Source organism: Somniosus microcephalus, chromosome 23 (genome assembly GCF_052327205.1).
Source record: "Somniosus microcephalus isolate GS21.2 chromosome 23, FLI_Smic_1.0, whole genome shotgun sequence".
Taxonomy (NCBI): Eukaryota; Metazoa; Chordata; class Chondrichthyes; order Squaliformes; family Somniosidae; genus Somniosus; species Somniosus microcephalus.
In genome coordinates this window covers 56,124,268-56,142,728 of record NC_141009.1, presented here as the reverse complement: position 1 = coordinate 56,142,728, position 18,461 = coordinate 56,124,268, and positions in this window count along the sequence as shown.

The window sequence follows — 18,461 nt, the reverse complement described above, 5'->3', positions numbered from 1 at the left end:
GCTCCTAATTCTTATGCTCTTATGTTGAATATACTCAATGACTGAGCAACCATTTCCAACCATTCCAGGTGGGAAGCGGTGAGAAATTGCATGGCCTCCCGCCAACAGCAGGTAAATGGCGGGACTGATGGCCGGGCGATCTCGCAGGGCTCCCATGATCGGAAGTGGGGGGGGGGGGTGCAAGACCGCAGCAGGGGAGGCCTAGGCTTTTCTTGTGGGGCCTGGAGGAGCACTCTTGATCTTCCCGGCCCCAGAAGGAAAGTTTACATACATAGGATATACGGCACAGAAACAGGCCATTCGGCCCAACCAGTCCATGCCGGCGTTTATGCTCCACTCGAGCCTCCTCCCGTCTTTCCTCATCTAACTCTATCAGTATAACCCTCTATTCCCTTCTCCCTCATATGCTTGTCCAGCCTCCCCTTAAATGCATCGATACTATTCACATCAACCGCTCCCCGTGGTAGCGAGTTCCACATTCTCACCACTCTCTGGGTAAAGAAGTTTCTTCTGAATTCCCTATTTGATTTCTTGGTGACTATCTTATATTGATGGCCTCTAGTTTTAACTTTACTCTTCCTCACAAGTTTTAACTCAAGGACTCCTTGGATTTAGGACGATTTCACTCCAATCAGATTAATTTAAACTGCAGGAACTTGATAACTGTCACCCAGCCGTAAAGCTAACGAATGAGCCCCGAAAGTTAAAAAAAAATGTACATTTTTGCGCCTCTTCTGGCCCTGATCCTCTTCATCGCTGTGTTGGCTTGGCAGATAACCCACTGCTGCTTCCCGCTCAGGCCACCTGGTAAAGATTGCAGTCATTGGGACATGACATGCATATGCAAAAAAGGACCCCTCCAGCTTTGGGCAGTTAAAATCACTCTCCCCCCCACCCCCCTGCCATGTACAATTTGCCCTATCATGGGGGGAATTTTTCAGGGGGTCAGCGGGCGCATTTGGAGACGGCTTGGCTGGGAAAAAAGTTTTTTGACAGTGGGTAGGAAACCCGCTGTCCACCCGCCTCCGCTATCCTCCCAGATGTCGGGTCTGTCATCGCTGAACAGACCCGACAACAAGTGGGAGGGGAGGCAATTTAGATTATTAAGAGCTTGTTAATAGGCACTTAAAAACTATTTTAAGCTCACCTTTAGATTTTAAGAGTTCGCCAATGGCTTCCCCACTGCTCGGGGATCACGTCAGGTAAGGAGATCGGGAGTTGTGTGAGCATGGGATGATTTCTTAACTTGACAGCTGCAAATGGTCTATTAAAGCTCCCATTTCATAGCTGTTCACTTTCCAAGGTTAGAAGCTGTTGCTTACTGCATTTGGAAGACAGATTGAGCTTTCTGCAGCTTGCAAATGTTTGGAGCAAACTCTGTATCCAGTGTCACCTCATTGGAACAACCTCTCTCACCATTGACAGATCGCTTCTGTCACCTCAACCTCACCTGCCATCTATTCCATCAGCATCAGTGCCCTTGAAAATATCACACCTTGGTCCTCAGAATCCCACCATGATCAGCCCCAACACCAGCAGCACCAACAGCAACACTAACCTTCTCCGCAATCACCTGATGCTGCACAGGACACAGGGCATCAGCACCCGACCACATTGCTGCCCAGGAGGCCAGCAATGGCCTCACCATGGCCAGATTTACTTCACTTGACGCTGTACACCCTGGCTGCCACATGATGTGACAGGTTGGCACCACCCCACACCAGCACCATAAAGCATCCCTACAATGCCCAAATCATTCCTTTCACACTCCTCGCCATTGCGGGGGTTACCGGTATATCTCACCATTCACTGCAAATCACTAAGCCACTTCCAAAGGTGCACACAAATCTGTCCAAGAACGCAAAGTGTTGAAAATAAAGATTTTAATTTTTGACACCACATTAACAGAAATTTCACAGGAACATTGGCTAAAACACCCAAGTGCCTACCCTTGTGTGTTGTTAGTTGGTATGATTGCACTAAGATGAGGGTGAGTGTGAGGGGTGGCTAGTGAGGTGAGGAAGTGATAATGTAGATAGAGAGGGATGGGTGGAGGTGCAAGATAAGTTGGTGTGAGTAAGGATGTGCAGGATTAGGGTAGGGAAGGCAGAGTGATGGGGATGTGATGAGTGGCACAGCAGGATGAGGTTGAGTGTGGCTTTGCAGTAACATTTCGTGATCTACTGAGATCATTGAAAGGTTTGCACCACTGCAGCCTGGTCATCCTAATGACATCCCTGCTTGTGTCCTCCTGTGCAATGTGCAACAGGCTGCATTGATCTCCTGGGAAGATCTCTTCCGCCCATGGGAAGGAAAGAGAACCTCCCTGCGTGCTGTGACTCCCTCCATAAGCACATGGAGGGAGTCATGGGAGAGCCTGGGTGCAGCCGTGCACCTCTGTGCATTGATTGTCAGTGTTTGCAGCACCTCAATGCTGTAGAACACTGACAGCACAACTGTCAAAATCAATTTGCGCATGGTCCCTTTAAGGAAACCGGCTGATGACACGTCATCAAGTGACATCATCAGACCCTCTTCCTTCAATTGGCTGGGAAACGCGCTGGGCGGGCTTAACATGCCCAATCAGAATAAAATAATTTCACAGAGCGGGCTGGAGCCGGCAGTGACCCTGGCCACACCGGACCCACCTTGTTTGGGGAAATCATGGCCATGGAGTCTATCCCACACACACAACCTCCTGACGGAGGCACTCAGGAGGCGACTGCCATGGGTGAGCCCCTCCCCTTCCCCCCCCAGACCCCTACCAAAGTGAGAAAAATCTCAGAGTATTATTTACAACCCACACTCAGAATGCCAACCAGTTACAAAAGACAGAAGACTCATCCATCATCTGAACAGCACAATAACCACTGTGTTCCATGAGTCTTGTTCTTCAATAGATATTTATCCAGCTCTTTTCTTTGAAAGTTTTAACACACTTAGAATCAGCCACACTTGCTGGGAGTCCATTCCTCATATCCACTCTCTGTGGTAGAACAATAATCTAATCTTTGTTCTTACTTGAGGCCAGCTCTATAAAGAAAGACTTGCATTTATATAGCACCTTTCAGGGCGTCCCAAAGCACTTTACACTGTTGTAATGTAGGAAACACAGCAGCCAATTTGCACACAGCAAGGTCCCACAAACAGCAATGAGACAATGATCAGATAATCTGCTTTAGGGATGTTGGTTGAGGGATAAATATTGGCCAGGACACTGGGGATAACTCCTCATGTTAAACAACCTCCATCCATCAACATTATCACTGCCTCTCATCATATTTAAGACCTGAATCACAACCACTTTCAATCTTCTGTTCCCCGGTGTTGCCACAGAACAGACTAGGCTTTCAATACAAGTCCAGGGATTGAAGGGAGTTCAAAAATACAAGGCCTTTGCTCCAATACTGAAGGCACAGTCTAAACAGTTTCATTTTATCTCGCACGCAGCCTTCAGAGTTGCTTACCTGGCTTATTGGATTTTTTGTCTGTGACAGTGTAATTTAAATCACATTCTTTCCGAGTGGTGAAGGCTGTGTCCAATCTGCAAAGTATGCACATCAAAAATAAAAATGATCATTTAAAATTTCTTTTGAAAGATTATGTTGACCTTCACATTTGTAGCATTCCGGTAACGCGTTGTACTGATGAGTCACTGTGATGTGCGCTTCCCCAACGCTCATCATCCTGGTTGGGCCAACGTGTACCTGGGAAGGCCCAAGATACATCAAGAGAAAGCAACAACAACAACCTGTATTTATATAGCGCCTTTAACATAGTAAAAATGTACCATGGCTTTTCATGGGAGCTTAATCAGACACATAAGGACATATTAGGACAGATAACCAAAAGCTGGTCAAAGAGGTAGGATTTAAGGAGCGTCTTAAAGGAGGAAAGAGAGGTAGAAAGGCAAAGAGATTTAGGGAGGGAATTCCAGATCCTAGGACTGAGACAGCTGAAGACACGGCCAAAAATGGTGGGGTGAAGGAAATTGGAAATGCACAAAAGGCCAGAATTGGAGGAGTGCAGAGGTCTCGGAGGGTTGTAGGGCTGGAGGAGGTTACAGAGATAGGAGGGGCGAGGCCATGGAGGGATTTGAACACAAGAATTAAAATGTTAAATTTGAGGTGTTGCTGGACCCAGAACCAATGTTGGTCAGCGAGCACAGGGATGATAAAGTGGTAACATTCAGGGGGTGGGTCACCAATGATGGAATTTCCAATGGTGGGGAGCAGGCATCCCGCACAATTGCTCTCTCTTTTTGGAACTGGTGTATCGAGGAATTAGAAAAAAAAATAAAGACAAAAATACATTTCCAATAGAAACATAGAAGATAGGAGCAGGAGTAGGCCATTTGGCCCCTCGAGCCTGCTCCGCCATTCAACGCGATCATGGCTGATCATCCAAATTCAGTACCCTGTCCCTGCTTTCTCCCCATATCCCTTGATCCCTTTAGCCTTAAGAAATATATCCAACTCCTTCTTGAATATATTTAATGAATTGGCCTCTACTCTATTCTAATCTTTCCTCTTTGCCTATTCTCAATGTCTTTCATTCTTCCTCTGTGGTCTTCTTTCACTTCTTGTGTTTTCAATGTTTATGCCATTCTCCACGGCAGTAAGCTCTCGGTCTGACTTCACGGTAACTTTGAGATGTCAAGTCCGGCGGCTGGGAAGTGTAAAAATAATAAAACCCAAGAGAGAAAAAGAAAAAAAAAAGTGAATACTAGAAATCTGAAATAAAGACAGAAAATGCTAAAAATATACAGCAGTTTTGTCAGCTTTAGTAAAAGGAAGGGACAGCTTACCCTTTCTGTTGGCTTTCCCTTTGTCAGAATGTGTACAGAAAAAGAAGCTCCTCCATGGCACTGCCAAACTAACACGGCAGGGGAGAAAACAGGTGACGTTCAAGGGGCTGAAATTCCACTCAGCACACAGGTAGGAGAGTTAACAGTTTTTGCATTCTTCAACACACAGCTTTGCCCTGAGATCTTTCTCGAAGTTCGGATGTGGTAAGGTGCGCGAAAAAGGAAGCACAACTGAGTGGCCAATTGCAAAGCACCTGCAAGAATACTGCTGAACTCGATCACAGCCACTTACCCAGTGTATTATGAACCAGTCCATAGAATCATCACAGAATCATATAGCACAGAAGCAGGCCATTCGGCCCATCGTGCCTGTGCTGGCTCTTTGGAAGAGCGATCCAATTAGTCCCGCTCCCCTGCCCTTTCCCGGTAGCCCTGCATTTTGTTCTTTTCAAGTATTTATCCAATTCTCTGTTGAAAGTTACTATTGCATCTGCTTCCACCACCCCTTCAGACAGTGCATTCCAGATCATAACAACTCGTGGCATAAAAATTTCACCTCATCTCCCCACTGGTTCTCTTGCCAATTATTTTAAATCTGTGTCCTCTGGATACCGACCCTCCTGCCAGTGGAAACAGTTTCTCCCGATCTACTCTATCAAAACCCCTCATCATTTTGGACACTAACTATGGAGCGTGCGCCACTTCTGCAGGAGATGGAGAGAGGTGCAGGAGTTGCACACCATAAATCAAGATTCATCCATTAAAATCTGAAGATCACAGTAGACAATTAGAGGAAGTTGCAAAGTGCTTTCTACGGAACAGACTGTCATTTATGAATGGCGAAAGGATGAAGCAGGAGTGCAATGCCATCATATAGGAGGTCATCATGAAGTCACGCACCAAGAGAGTATGAAAGGATATCCAAAGATTTGAAGAAAAGTGCTAAGGTGGGATATGAATATGGGTGCGACTTTTTCTTCCTTCTTGGGATATGGCCCTGGGATGCATTTGTTGCCCATCCCTAGTTGCCTTAATAAAGTGCTGGTGAGCCTCCTTCTTGAACCACTGCAGTCCGTGTGGTGAAGGTATTCCCACAGTGCTGTTAGGGAGGGAGTTCCAGGATTTTGACTCAGCGACGATGAAGGAATGGCAATATATGTCCAAGTCAGGATGGTGTGTGACTTGGAGGTGGTGGTGTTCCCATGCACTTGCTGCCCTTGTCCTTCTAGGTGGTAGAGGTTGCGGGTTTGGGAGGTGCTGCCGAAGAAGCCTTGGTGAGTTGGTGCTGTGCATCCTTTAGACAGTACACACTGCAGCCACGTTGTGCCGGTGGTGAAGTGAGTGGATGTTTAAGCCACTGCATGGGGTGCCAATTAAGTGGGCTGCTTTGTTCTGGATATTGTCGAACTTATTGAGTGTGGTTAAAACAACACCCATCCAGGCTAGTGAAGAATATTCCATCACATTCCTGACTTGTGCCTTGTAGCTGGGGGAAAGGCTTTGGTAAGTCAGGAGGTGAGCCACTCATTGCAGAATACCCAGCCTCTGACCTGCTCTTGTAGCCACTGCTTATGTGGCTGGTCCAGTTAAGCTTCTGGTCAGTGGTGACCCCCAGGAAGTTGATGGTGGGGGATTCGGCAAGGGTAATGCCATTGAATGTCAAGGGGAGATGGTTAGACTCTCTCTTGTTGGAGATGGGCTTTGCCTGGCACTGGTGTGGCATGAATGTTACTTGCCACTTATCAGCCCAAGATTGGATGTTGTCCAGGTCTTGCTGCATGTGGGCATGGACTACTTCATTATCTGAGGAATTGCGAACGGAACTGAACACTGCAATCATTAGCAAACATCCCCATTTCTGACCTTATGATCAAGGGAAGGTCATTGATGAATCATAAGCTGCCTGTGCTTCAGACCTTTGTCCCTGTCTGCCCAGGCTCCTCTCCATGGCTGTGCTGCTTTAGGGGTATCCATATTACAGTATTAATCCCGACTTTTGATCGCCTCAGACCATGCTAGAATTCCCAGCATAGAGATTGGAAGGCAATACTCCAAGACCTCCTATCAACACTGCTCTTAAACTGACCAGAGAGTTATATGTGAATGATTGTAAGAAGTCACACAACACCAGGTTATAGTCCAACAGCTTTATTTGAAATCACAAGCTTTCGGAGCGCTGCTCCTTCGTCAGGTGAAGTGGAGAAATGCATAAAGACACAGCTTATATAGTCAGAGAATCATGTCAGATGTTTACAGGTAATGTTTCCAACTGCCATTTATCACACCTCGGCAGAGAGATAATCACAGCAATCAAAGGTGTGGATGGTGTCCAAACAGGTCAGTCAGGAAAACATTACATCCAAGAACAATGAGGTGGGGTCACAAGGGGCCAAATATTGCAGATGCTGGGGTCTGTATGAAAAACAAAAAAAGACAAAAAACATTTTTTTTGCTGGAAATCACAGCAGGTCCGGCTGCATCTGTGTAGAGAGAACAAGCCAATGTGGACTCGAGTCTGGATGACCCTACGTCAGGTGGGGTTACATGTAGCGTGACATGATGGGAGAGAAGGAACCTCACCCTCTCATTCCCTTCTCTGAGGGGAAACAAAATCTAGAATAACTCTTAAGCCATACACACGTCAGTGAACGTTGTACACAGATTGTTCAATGGCAACAGGCCACACTATTGCTCCATACCTAATTACATTATGGGATGTTTGCGATTTCTCAAAACTAATTTTTATATTTAAGGAGAAAACAAGCACTGTAGGCACATTTTGAAGAAAGCACAATCTAATTTTCTTCATAGGAAGCGGCTCTCACGGCTGTACTTGCCGCTACTGGGAGTGACTGTGCCAGACACCTGGTCTCTTTTGGCCGCGCTCTACCCAGAGAGCGGCTCCCAGTCACACAGTGAGACAGTCTGCCGTGTTACAGGCATCACGCCGATCGGCTGGCAGGGAGTGTGTTGCTGAATGTTTTATTCCAAGATGCTGGGATCGCTGAGGTAAGGACGTTCAGAGAACAATGTAACACCTCCAGCTGTGCGCTGCATTTCACTGGGAAGCTGCGAGCTAGCGGAGGTGCTTTGCCTGGGCTGGACCTGCTTCCCCCCATCACCCGGGCAGCACGCAATCCGGCTTCGGGGGGGGGGTAACACCCCCACCGTCACCTGTTGTAACCGGGCAGCCCTTTACAGGCTTCCGCCCAGCTGTTACTGGGAACACAGGGCAGCGACAGAGTGCAGCCATGGAATGATTCATTGTGAGGGGGTAGGAGAGGAGTAATCCATTTCAACGAGGGGAGAACTGGAGTGATCCATCTGGAGGGAAGTCGTGGGCTGTTCCACCCCCGAAGAATATCGGGCTGGACCATCTCCACGGCAGTGGGAGAGAAGACCTTCTCAGGAGGGAAATGCCAGAGTGTTCCGCATCAGGAATAAGTAGCGGAGCTTGCTATTCCAGCACTGTTTTATACCGGGCTGTCTTGAATTGTGCAGTTTATTTATCAAGCCTGGCACACATTCAGATTATTTTAGCCTTTTGCTTCCAATCAGCACTGATCCCGTGGGTGACTGATGCCAGTGGCCTTTAAGACAAGCCTTGCTGAGTGAGACTTCTGGCGGTTAAAGGGTTACGATGAACGGCAGCCTCAGGGGCACCGATGAGTTAACAGCTCTGGGTCCAGAATATTCTCACTGAAAGCCAATTAACTGATGTAATACTTCACACCCAGTTCTTTTTAATGGAATGGGACAGAGGAACAGCTTCACTTATCCTGAAAGCAAAGCCCAATTTTAAGCAACATTAAGTAAGGATAACAATTTGTTCCTTGCCCTGTCTCAATAAACACTCTCGACAAAAACAAGAGGCCATTCAGTTCCTAGAGCTTTATGAGGCAGAAGCAGTTCTTTATGGCATTTGGCTGCTGGCGCTGCCCTCTCAGCCTCCGGAGAGGTGCCCTACCAGGGTGACATCATCTGGTGACATAACTCTCCAGCACCCCCCCCCCCCCAAGTTGGCTCCTTCACAATTATGTCAATTTCTCAACATGTTCTTTTGGACAAGACGCCTTTTGGCTGGAACGTCTTGCTAATTATTCTGCCAAACCCCCTGCCGTCTGCCCCTCTCTGTTTCAGACACCAGTCATCCAGCCAAAGGCCTGATGAATGCAAAGTCAATCGAAACGGTAAGTCCTCCCCTCCCCCACTCTCAGTGCAGACCAGACCACTTTCCAGATCGGGAACACGCGTGCACACACACACACACACACATGTGCAAGTATGAACCTGCACATATGCTGCAAACATACACATAAATAAGCATAACACGCGCATATAAACATTCACATTCACGCACAGACTCAAACACGAACACAGGTACATAGAGGTGTGCTCACACACAACCACTGGCATACACTCATACACACAACTTATATTTCTATGGTTCTGGGTGAAACAGCGATTTACTTGTACTTCTTGCAATTTAGTATACTGTATTCGCTGCTCACAATGCAATCTCTACATTGGGGAGACTAAACGCAGATTGGGTGACTGCTTTGCGGAACACCGCCGTTCAGTCCGTAAGGGGGACCCCGAGCTTCCGGTCGCCTGTCACTTTAATTCTCCGCGCCACTCCCACTCGGACCTCTCCGCCCTCGGCCTCTTACACTGTTCCAATGAAGCTCAACGTAAGCTCGAGGAACAGCACCTCATCTTTTGATTAGGCACTTTACAGCCTTCTGGATGCAACATAGAGTTCAACAATTTCAGACCATAACCTCGGCCACTAATTTTTTTTTTCATTTATTTTATTTATTATTTATTTATTTTTATTTTTTATTTAATTTTTTTCTCTCTCCCACATGGCAGCTGTCTTTCATTCTGCCAATTACACTTCATCTAGAGCCATCATGGGGCAAGTTTCTTAACTTGCCCCATTACCATCTCCTTTTGCCTTGCACCATCTCTTAATGTCTCTTAATGTCTCCTGCCTTCCATCCTATCACAGATGTTCCCTTTTGTTCTTTCCTCCCCTCCCCTCTTTCCCTGCCCCTGCACTTGCTTAAAAACCTGTTCCATCTCCAGCTTTTTCCAGTTCTGGTGAAGGATCATTGACCTGACACGTTAACTCTGTTTCTCTCTCCACAGATGCTGCCTGACCTGCTGAGTATTTCCAGCATTTTCTGTTTTTATTTTATATTTCTATAGCGTCTTTCATGACCTCAGGATGTCCCAAAAGGCTTTACATCCAATGAAGTACTTTTTGAAGTGCAGTCACAGTTGTAATGTAGGGAAACACAGCAGCCAAATTGCACACAGCAAGGTCCCACAAACAGCAATGTGATAATGACCAGGTAATCTTTTTTTAGGTGTTGGTTGAGGGATAAATGTTGACCAGGACACCAGGGAGAACACCCCAGCTCTTCCAATAGCACCATAGGATCTTTTACATCCACCTGAGAGGGCAGACAGGGTCACGGTTTAATGCTTTATCTGAAAGACGGCACCTCCGACAGTGCAGCACTCCCTCAGCACTGCACTGGATTGTCAGCCTAGATTTTGTGCTCAAGTCTCTAGAGTGGGGCTTGAACCCACAACCGTCTGACTCAGGTGAGACTGCAACCAACTGAACCATGACTAATAACTCCTTTGACATAGATAGAATGTACCAAGGCACAAAGGCACAATTACATGCACACACAAAATAGACACAATGCACAGATCTCATTCAGTAAATATATAAGTGCGCATCTATGACTATCCATTCCCAGACATCCAATCAGTCGGTGGTAACCACCGGATCATTAATATATCCTGGCCATGGGACCATCCCTGGTTCAATAAGGAGTGCGGAAGAGCATGCCAGGAACCGCACCAGGCGTACCTAAATATGAGGTACCAACCTGGGGAAGCTGCAACACAGGACTACATGCATGCTAAACAGCGGAAGCAGCATGCTATAGACAGGGATCAACGATCCCACAATCAACAGATCGGATCAAAGCTCTGTAGTCCTGCTACATCCAGTCGTGAATGGTGGTGTACCATTAAACAACTAACGGGAGGAGAAGGCTCCATGAATATCCCCATCCTCAATGATGCTGGAGCCCAGCACGTGAGTGCAAAAGGCAAGGCTGAAGCGTTTGCAACCATCTTCAGCCAGAAGTGCCGAGTGGATGATCCATATCGGCCTCCTCCTGAGGTTCCCACCATCACTGAAGCCAGTCTTCAGCCAATTCGATTCACTCCACGTGATATCAAGAAACAGCTGAGCGCACTGGATACAGCAAAGGCTATGGGCCCCGACAACATCCCGGCTGTTGTGCTGAAGACTTGTGCTCCAGGACTAGCTGCGCCTCTAGCCAAGCTGTTCCAGTACAGCTACAACACTGGCATCTACCAGACAACGTCGGAAACCGCCCAGGTATGTCCTATCCACAAAAAGCAGGACAAATCCAATCCGGCCAATTACCGCCCCATCAGTCTACTCTCAATCATCAGCAAAGTGATGGAAGGTGTCATCGACAGTGCTGTCAAGCGCCACTTACTCACCAATAACTTGCTCACTGATGCCCAGTTTAGGTTCCGCCAAGACCACTCAGCTCCAGACCTCATTACAGCCTTGGTCCAAACATGGACAAAAGAGCTGAATTCCAGAGCTGAGGTGAGAGTGACTGCCCTTGACATCAAAGGTCAATCATCACAGCCCCAGGCCATCACTGCAGGAGTTCCTCAGGGCAGTGTCCTAGGCCCAACCATCTTCAGCTGCTTCATCAATGACCTTCCCTCCAAAATAAGGCCAGAAGTGGGGATGTTCACTGATGACTGCACAGTGTTCAGTGCCATTCACAACTCCTCAGATAATGAAGCAGTCCATGCCCGCAAGCAGCAAGACCTGAAAGACATTCAGGCTTGGGCTGATAAGTGGCAGGTAACATTCGCACCACACAAGTGCCAGGCAATGGCTATCTCCAACAAGCAAGAGTCTAACCACCTCCCCTTGACATTCAACGGCATAAGCATCACTGAATCCCCCACCATCAACATCCTGGGGGTCACCATTGACCAGAAAATTAACTGGATCAGCCACATAAATACTGTGGCCACAAGAGCAGATCAGTGGGTGGGTATTCTGTGGCGTGTGTTTCACCTCCTGACTCCCCAAAGCTTTTCTACCACATACGAGGCACAAGTAAGGAGTATGATGGAATACTCTCCACTTGCCTGCATGAGTGCAGTTCCAACAATACCCAAGAAACTCGACACCATCCAGTACAAAGCAGCCCACTTGATTGGCACCCCATCAACCACCTTAAACATTCACTCCCTCCACCACCAGCGCGCCGTGGCTGCAGTGTGTGTCATGAATCTTACCATTCATGTAGAAATGACTCATGAGATAACACTGGGCGGCCAGCTGGTGGCACCATCCAGGGAAAGTATAAATACTCGGGTGTGGACCCAGCTTGCTCAGGACGTTTTTGTAACCAGGAACTAGTGATGCAATTAGAACTCATGGTTGTGAAACAGTTGATTAAAGCCTTGTTTTATACTCAAACCAAATGCTTAGTAGTTTTCTTACGTCAATTTAATCAACTGTGTATCGACTCCACGCTCAGTGATTTCGGGAACAGCCAGCTACGACTTCAGCTGTAGAAGGGAACTCCGACGTAGTAATCAATCCATCATGGACAAACTACTCAGACCCACCCGTCTTGACCTGGACCCGAATTCACCTACAACTGCTAAGGTATGGAAACACTGGTATCGTACCTTCAGCAACTTCCTCAGGGTGTGTGGTGAGAATGTTCCTGATAAATTAGAGATACTTGTCAATTATGTATCTCCTCATGTGTTTGACTATATCGAAGACTGTGTAGACTATGACTCCGCTATCCTAATATTACAGCGACTATATGTTAAGGCCCCAAACGAAATTTTTGCTCGGCATCTACTGGCCACAACTCAACAACAACCCGGGGAATCACTTGACGAATTTCTTCAAAAGCTTCGCAGGCTCAGCAAGGATTGTAATCTTAAAGCTGTCACAGCTGAGCAGCACCAGGAGGAGTTAATTCGTGATTCCTTTATTAATGGGATTGCATCTCCCTTCATACGCCAGCGTCTGTTGGAGAATAAAACCCTTGAGTTGCAGGCTGCCTATGACCAGGCATGTTCTCTGGACTTAGCAAAGAGGAATGCAGATACCTATCTTTTACCACTTGCACGGGCTGCTGCTATCACTTTTAGTGACTCCTTCGATAGGCCTCGGGCGGAAGCCCTCACTGATGATGACTCTAACCTAGCTGATGACAACCCTACCCTAGAAGCCTTCACTGATGATGACCCTGCCCTAGTGGCATCTTGGCAATCTGGAAGGGTGTGTTTCTTCTGTGGAGGTGTATTCCACTATTGGAAATTTTGTCCTGCTCGTAACGCAACCTGCAATCATTGCAGTAAGAAAGGTCACTTTTCTAAGGTATGCCAGTCAAGAGCCTCTGTTAGTTTTGCAGCTACTATCTATAAAACTGCTCCTCCCCCAAGAACCACTACAAAGGTTACAGCTGTCAAGGGTAAAACTGCTCCTCCTCCCATCACAGCTGTTTTTCCCCAAAGTCTGTCCCATGCGGCCACAAAGGTTTCGGTAAATGGACACATTTTGAGTGCACTAATCGACTCATGCAGCTCTGACAGCTTCATTAGTGAGCGGGCTGTCAGTAAGTTAAAACTGCGTATTTACCCCTCAGACAGGGAAACTACAATGGCTCTGACGACACTGACCACCAACTCTTCCGGCTTTTGTCTTGTCGACCTTATTGTCAATGGCCACCTTTGGCTACACCATACATTATCGACCCGGCAAAGAGAATGTGGCCCCGGATACCCTTACACATGCATTCTGCTCTTCCATGTCAACTTCGAGTCTTGCGGATCTTCATACTGACTTATGCCATCTTGGCGTTACCCGTATGTTGCACTTTGTGCAATCTAAAAATCTCCCATTTTCTACGGAAGACGTGAAAAGAACATGCTCCACTTGTAGAATTTGCGTGGAATTAAAACCACAATTCTGTCCGTCAGATGGCTCGCTCATACACACTATATAGCCTATGCAGTGACTCAGCATTGATTTAAAGGGCCATTGCTTTCCTCAACGCGAAACACCTACTTGCTTACTATGGTGGACGAATATTCACACTTTCCCTTTGCTTTCCCCTGTCCCAATATGCTTACTTCCACAGTGATCAAATGCCTTGATCAGGTCTTTTCCCTTTGTGGTACTGCCAATTTCATCCACTCTGATCGGGGTCCCTCCTTCATGTCAAGCGAACTCAAAAGTTATCTTTCTCAACGGGGAATTGCCACAAGTAAAACGACACCATATCATCCTATCGGTAACGGACAGGTTGAGAGATACAACGCTATCATTTGGAATGCTCTTCATCTTGCACTGAGGTCACGCAACCTACCAGACCAGCAGTGGGAAGCTATGCTCCCTGACGTGTTGCATTCCAGCAGGTCTCTTTTTTCTACGTCCACCAACGTTACTCCTCACGAACGATTCTTCGGGTTCCAGCGTCGCTCAACTCATGGGACGTCCCTACCATCATGGTTGGCAGCTCCCGGCCCCATGCTGCTCCGAAGATTCGTCCGATCTTCCAAGAATGATCCCCTCGTCGACGAGGTGGAACTAACAGACATTAATCCCACATACATGCACGTGCGGTACCCTGATGGCCGGGAGTCCACCGTTTCACTCTGAGATCTGGCTCCCTGTCCAACTGGTCCCACGGACCGCACCGATAGAGAGATCCATATTAATGATGCTGATACTCTGCGCTCCTTTGAGGATGACGCCCTACCCAGGACATCAAGGGATCTGCCGGCTACTCCGCCGGATCAACTCAGGGAGCAGAGCGCTCCCCACGGGATGGCCACCCGAAGCCAGGACGCCGGTCAATCACCGGCTACTGAGCAAGATGAAGCCAGCTCTGCGCCTGTGGAGACCCCCACCCGGAGTCACGATCTCCCCAGTCCCCCTCAGGTCGATCAAGGTGACACGGGCCCTGTCAACCTACCGGTACGAACCAAGCGACCCAGGGACCAAGACACAGTCTGAGGAAACGTGCCCTCCAGCCACAAACAGAAATCGGAACGACTGCGGCTCTTAGTGGTCCGTTTAATCCGCTAGAAGGAAGTCGCGGGACTTCCAAATCTTTCAGGCGGGAAGACTGTCATGAATCTTACCATTCATGTAGAAATGACTCATGAGATAACACTGGGCGGCCAGCTGGTGGCGCCGTCCAGGGAAGGTATAAATACTCGGGCGTGGGCCCAGCTTGCTCAGGACATTTTTGTAACCTGGAACTAGTGATGTAACTAGAACTCATGGTTGTGAAACAGTTGATTAAAGCCTTGTTTTATACTCAAACCAAGTGCTTAGTAGTTTTCTTACGTCAGTGTGCACCATCTACAAGATGCACTGCAGCAACTTGCCAAGGCTTCTTCGGCAGCACCTCCCAAACCCACGACCTCTACCACCTAGAAGGACAAGGGCAGCAGGCGCATGGGAATACCACCACCTGGAAGCTCTCCTCCAAGTCACACACCATCCTGACTTGGAAATATATCACCGTTCCTTCCTCGTCGCTGGGTCAAAATTCTGGAACTCCCTCCCTAACAGCACTGTGGGAGTACCTTCACCACAAGGACTGCAACGGTTCATGAAGGTGGCTCACCACCACCTTCTCATTGTCCCCAGTTGGGGGGTGAGAGGTTCAGATGGTGTCCGGCCATAACTCCGGCAGGAGACCAGCAGAACCCACCAGAAAAGAGGCAGGGTCCCGATTGTGCTGGGTCTCCGCTGCTTCCAGGATTTTCCGACCTGCCTTGTAAGGGGCGGAATCTCTGACTGCCCCCTTGCAAGGCAAATATCAGCAGGACCAGAGCTGGTGGAGACTCTGTACAACGTGGAGTTCATGCTTCCCCAGCTCAGTGGGGGATGCAGTATCAGAGACTGGTACAGCCAGTGAGATGAGGTGTGCCAGCATTGGGATGGGCATAAGCAGGCCTCACTGAGGTATCCAGGCCAGGCCAGCGACATGGCTGCCCCAAAAGGGATGTAGTGTGGGGTCTGGGGAAACACTCCTCCTTCATGACAGGCATGTGTTGGTTTTTGTGGCATGGGGGCAGGCGGTCTGCAGAGATGCGTCTGCAGTACCCGTCCCGTGTAAATTAAGGACACTCTCGCTGATTCCACAATCTCCAGCTCAATCAGTGCTGGGAGTCACTGTGCCAATGATTCCGGCATAATCGGCATGGTTGCAGCTCGAGGATCTTTACGGCCTTTATCTCTCCAGTCCTGACCTTGCTATCTCATGACAGGAGCCAAGGGCAAGGCCAGCCTGTCCATAGCCTTGTGCAACCCAATCTTTGTAACCTCCTCCAGCCCTACAACCTTCCCCCATCCCGGAACGCTGCATTCTTCTGACCCTGGCCTCTTGTGAATCCTCCTTCCCTTCGCCCCACCATTGTGGGCCATGCCTTCAGCCATCTAGGCCCCACGCTCTGGAATTCCCTCCCTAATCCTCTAATCTTCTCAGCCTCTCCACCTCTCTTCTCTTCCTTTAGGGCCCTTCTTCCCTAGCCACTGATTCCACCCCCCTGCCTGACCAGTGTCTCAGGTTGAACCAGACTGTTTGCAACCTCACCGTCCTATTCGACCCCAAGCTGAGCTACCAACTCCATGTCTTCTCCATCCCAAGGGTCCTACTCCCACCTCCATAACATCACCCGCCTCCATCCCTGCCTCAGCCTTTACCCATGCCAACGTCACCCTCTGGCTCAACTATTCCAATGCTTTCCTGTCCAGCCTCCCATTCTTCACTCTCCAGGAACATCATCTCATCCAAAACCAAGCCCATATCCTATCCCACATCAAGCCCCAACCGCTCATCGTTCCTGAACTTGCTGACCTACATCAGCTCCTGGTTCCCAAATGCCTCCAACTTAAAATTCTCATCCTTGTGTTGAAAACCCTCCATGGCCTTGCCCATCCCTGTCTCTGAAGCCCCCTCCAGCCCTACAACATTCCCCGCCCCCAGAACTCTGCATTCCTCCAACTCTGGCCTCTTGTGTATCATTCTTCCCTTCACCCCACCATTGGTGGGCGTGCCTTCAGCCACCTAGTCCTCACACTCTTGAATGACCTCCCTAAACCGCTCAGCCTCTCCACCTCTCGCTCCTCCTTTAAGGCCTGACTCTAACCAAGCCTTTGAATATCTCTTTCTTTGGCTCAGCGTCCACTTTTGTTTGATTATGCCTCTGAAACGCCTTGGGTTGGTTTTCTACGTTAAAGGCGCTATAGAAATTCGAGTTGTTCTTCCTGTTCTTGCTCTTGTTCTTCGCTTGAATAGGCTGTCAGTGGAGTGCCACAAAACAATATCTCAACCATCCTTACTAACAGATATTTGGTCTTACAAAAGCCACAGGACCTACTGAATGTCATTAACATCATCATTTAGCTCAAGATTTAGGAAGAAAAGAAAGAACTTGCTTTTGTATAGCGCCTTTCGTGACCTCAGGATGCCCCAAAGTGCTTCACGGCCAATGAAGTACTTATTGAAGTCTGGTCACTGATGTAATGTGGGGAAATGTGTATCGTGAAGCACCATATGTTCCTCATCCGTTAAAAGAAAAAAGAAAGACTTACATTTCTATAGCGCCTTTCATGACCACCGGATGTCTCAAAGTGCTCTACAGCCAATGAAATACTTTTGAAGTGTAGTCACTGTTGTAATGTAGGGAAACATGGCAGCCAATTTGCGCACAGCAAGCTCCCACAAACAGCAATGTGATGATGACCAGATAATCTGTTTTTGTTATGTTGATTGAGGGATAAATATTGGCCAGGACACTGGTGATAACTCCCTTGCTCTTTTTCAAAATAGTGGCCATGGGATCTTTTACATCCACCTGAGAAAGCAGACGGGACCTCGGTTTAACATCTCATTCGAAAGATGGCACCTCTGACAGTGCAGCACCCCCTCAGCACTGCACTGGAGTGTCAGCCTAGCTTTATGGAGTGGAGTACATTAAAACATGTACAGATTGCTCTATTATAGCACAGGCTCTCTGCAGCAGAATGTCCGCCCGGCTCGTTTTTACACTACAACCAACCTCCTGCTCAGCCCCCTTGCCCCTGAGTCCCAGTGTTACTGCAACCAAGCACCCAAAACACTGGCGTACACGGAGGAGGAAATTTTAACTCCTGGTCGGGCGGAAAGCCCTGGTGGGTGGTCTGAGGGGGGTGCAGCGGGAGGCCCGTTCCATCTAAATGGAGCTGGTGGGCTGCCCCTCCCCCAAACGGTCATCCCGAGGTGGCTTGCTGGGTTCAGGCCAGTTTTGACCGGCAATGGAGGAAAGGGGCTTCAGGACGGTTTCGGGAATGCAGAAATTGGGAAGGGGGGGAGCAATCCGGGGCAGCAGTGACCCAAACTATTTCTATGGGGTCTGCATGCTCCTCCTGGCCCCACTAAAATACATTTTTTCACGTACCTTGGAGAATCACTGGTTCTGGTCTGACAGCGACTAGTGAGCGGAGCTTCCATCTTGGGTCCCAGCTATGTGAGAGGACCCCAATTAGCATGAA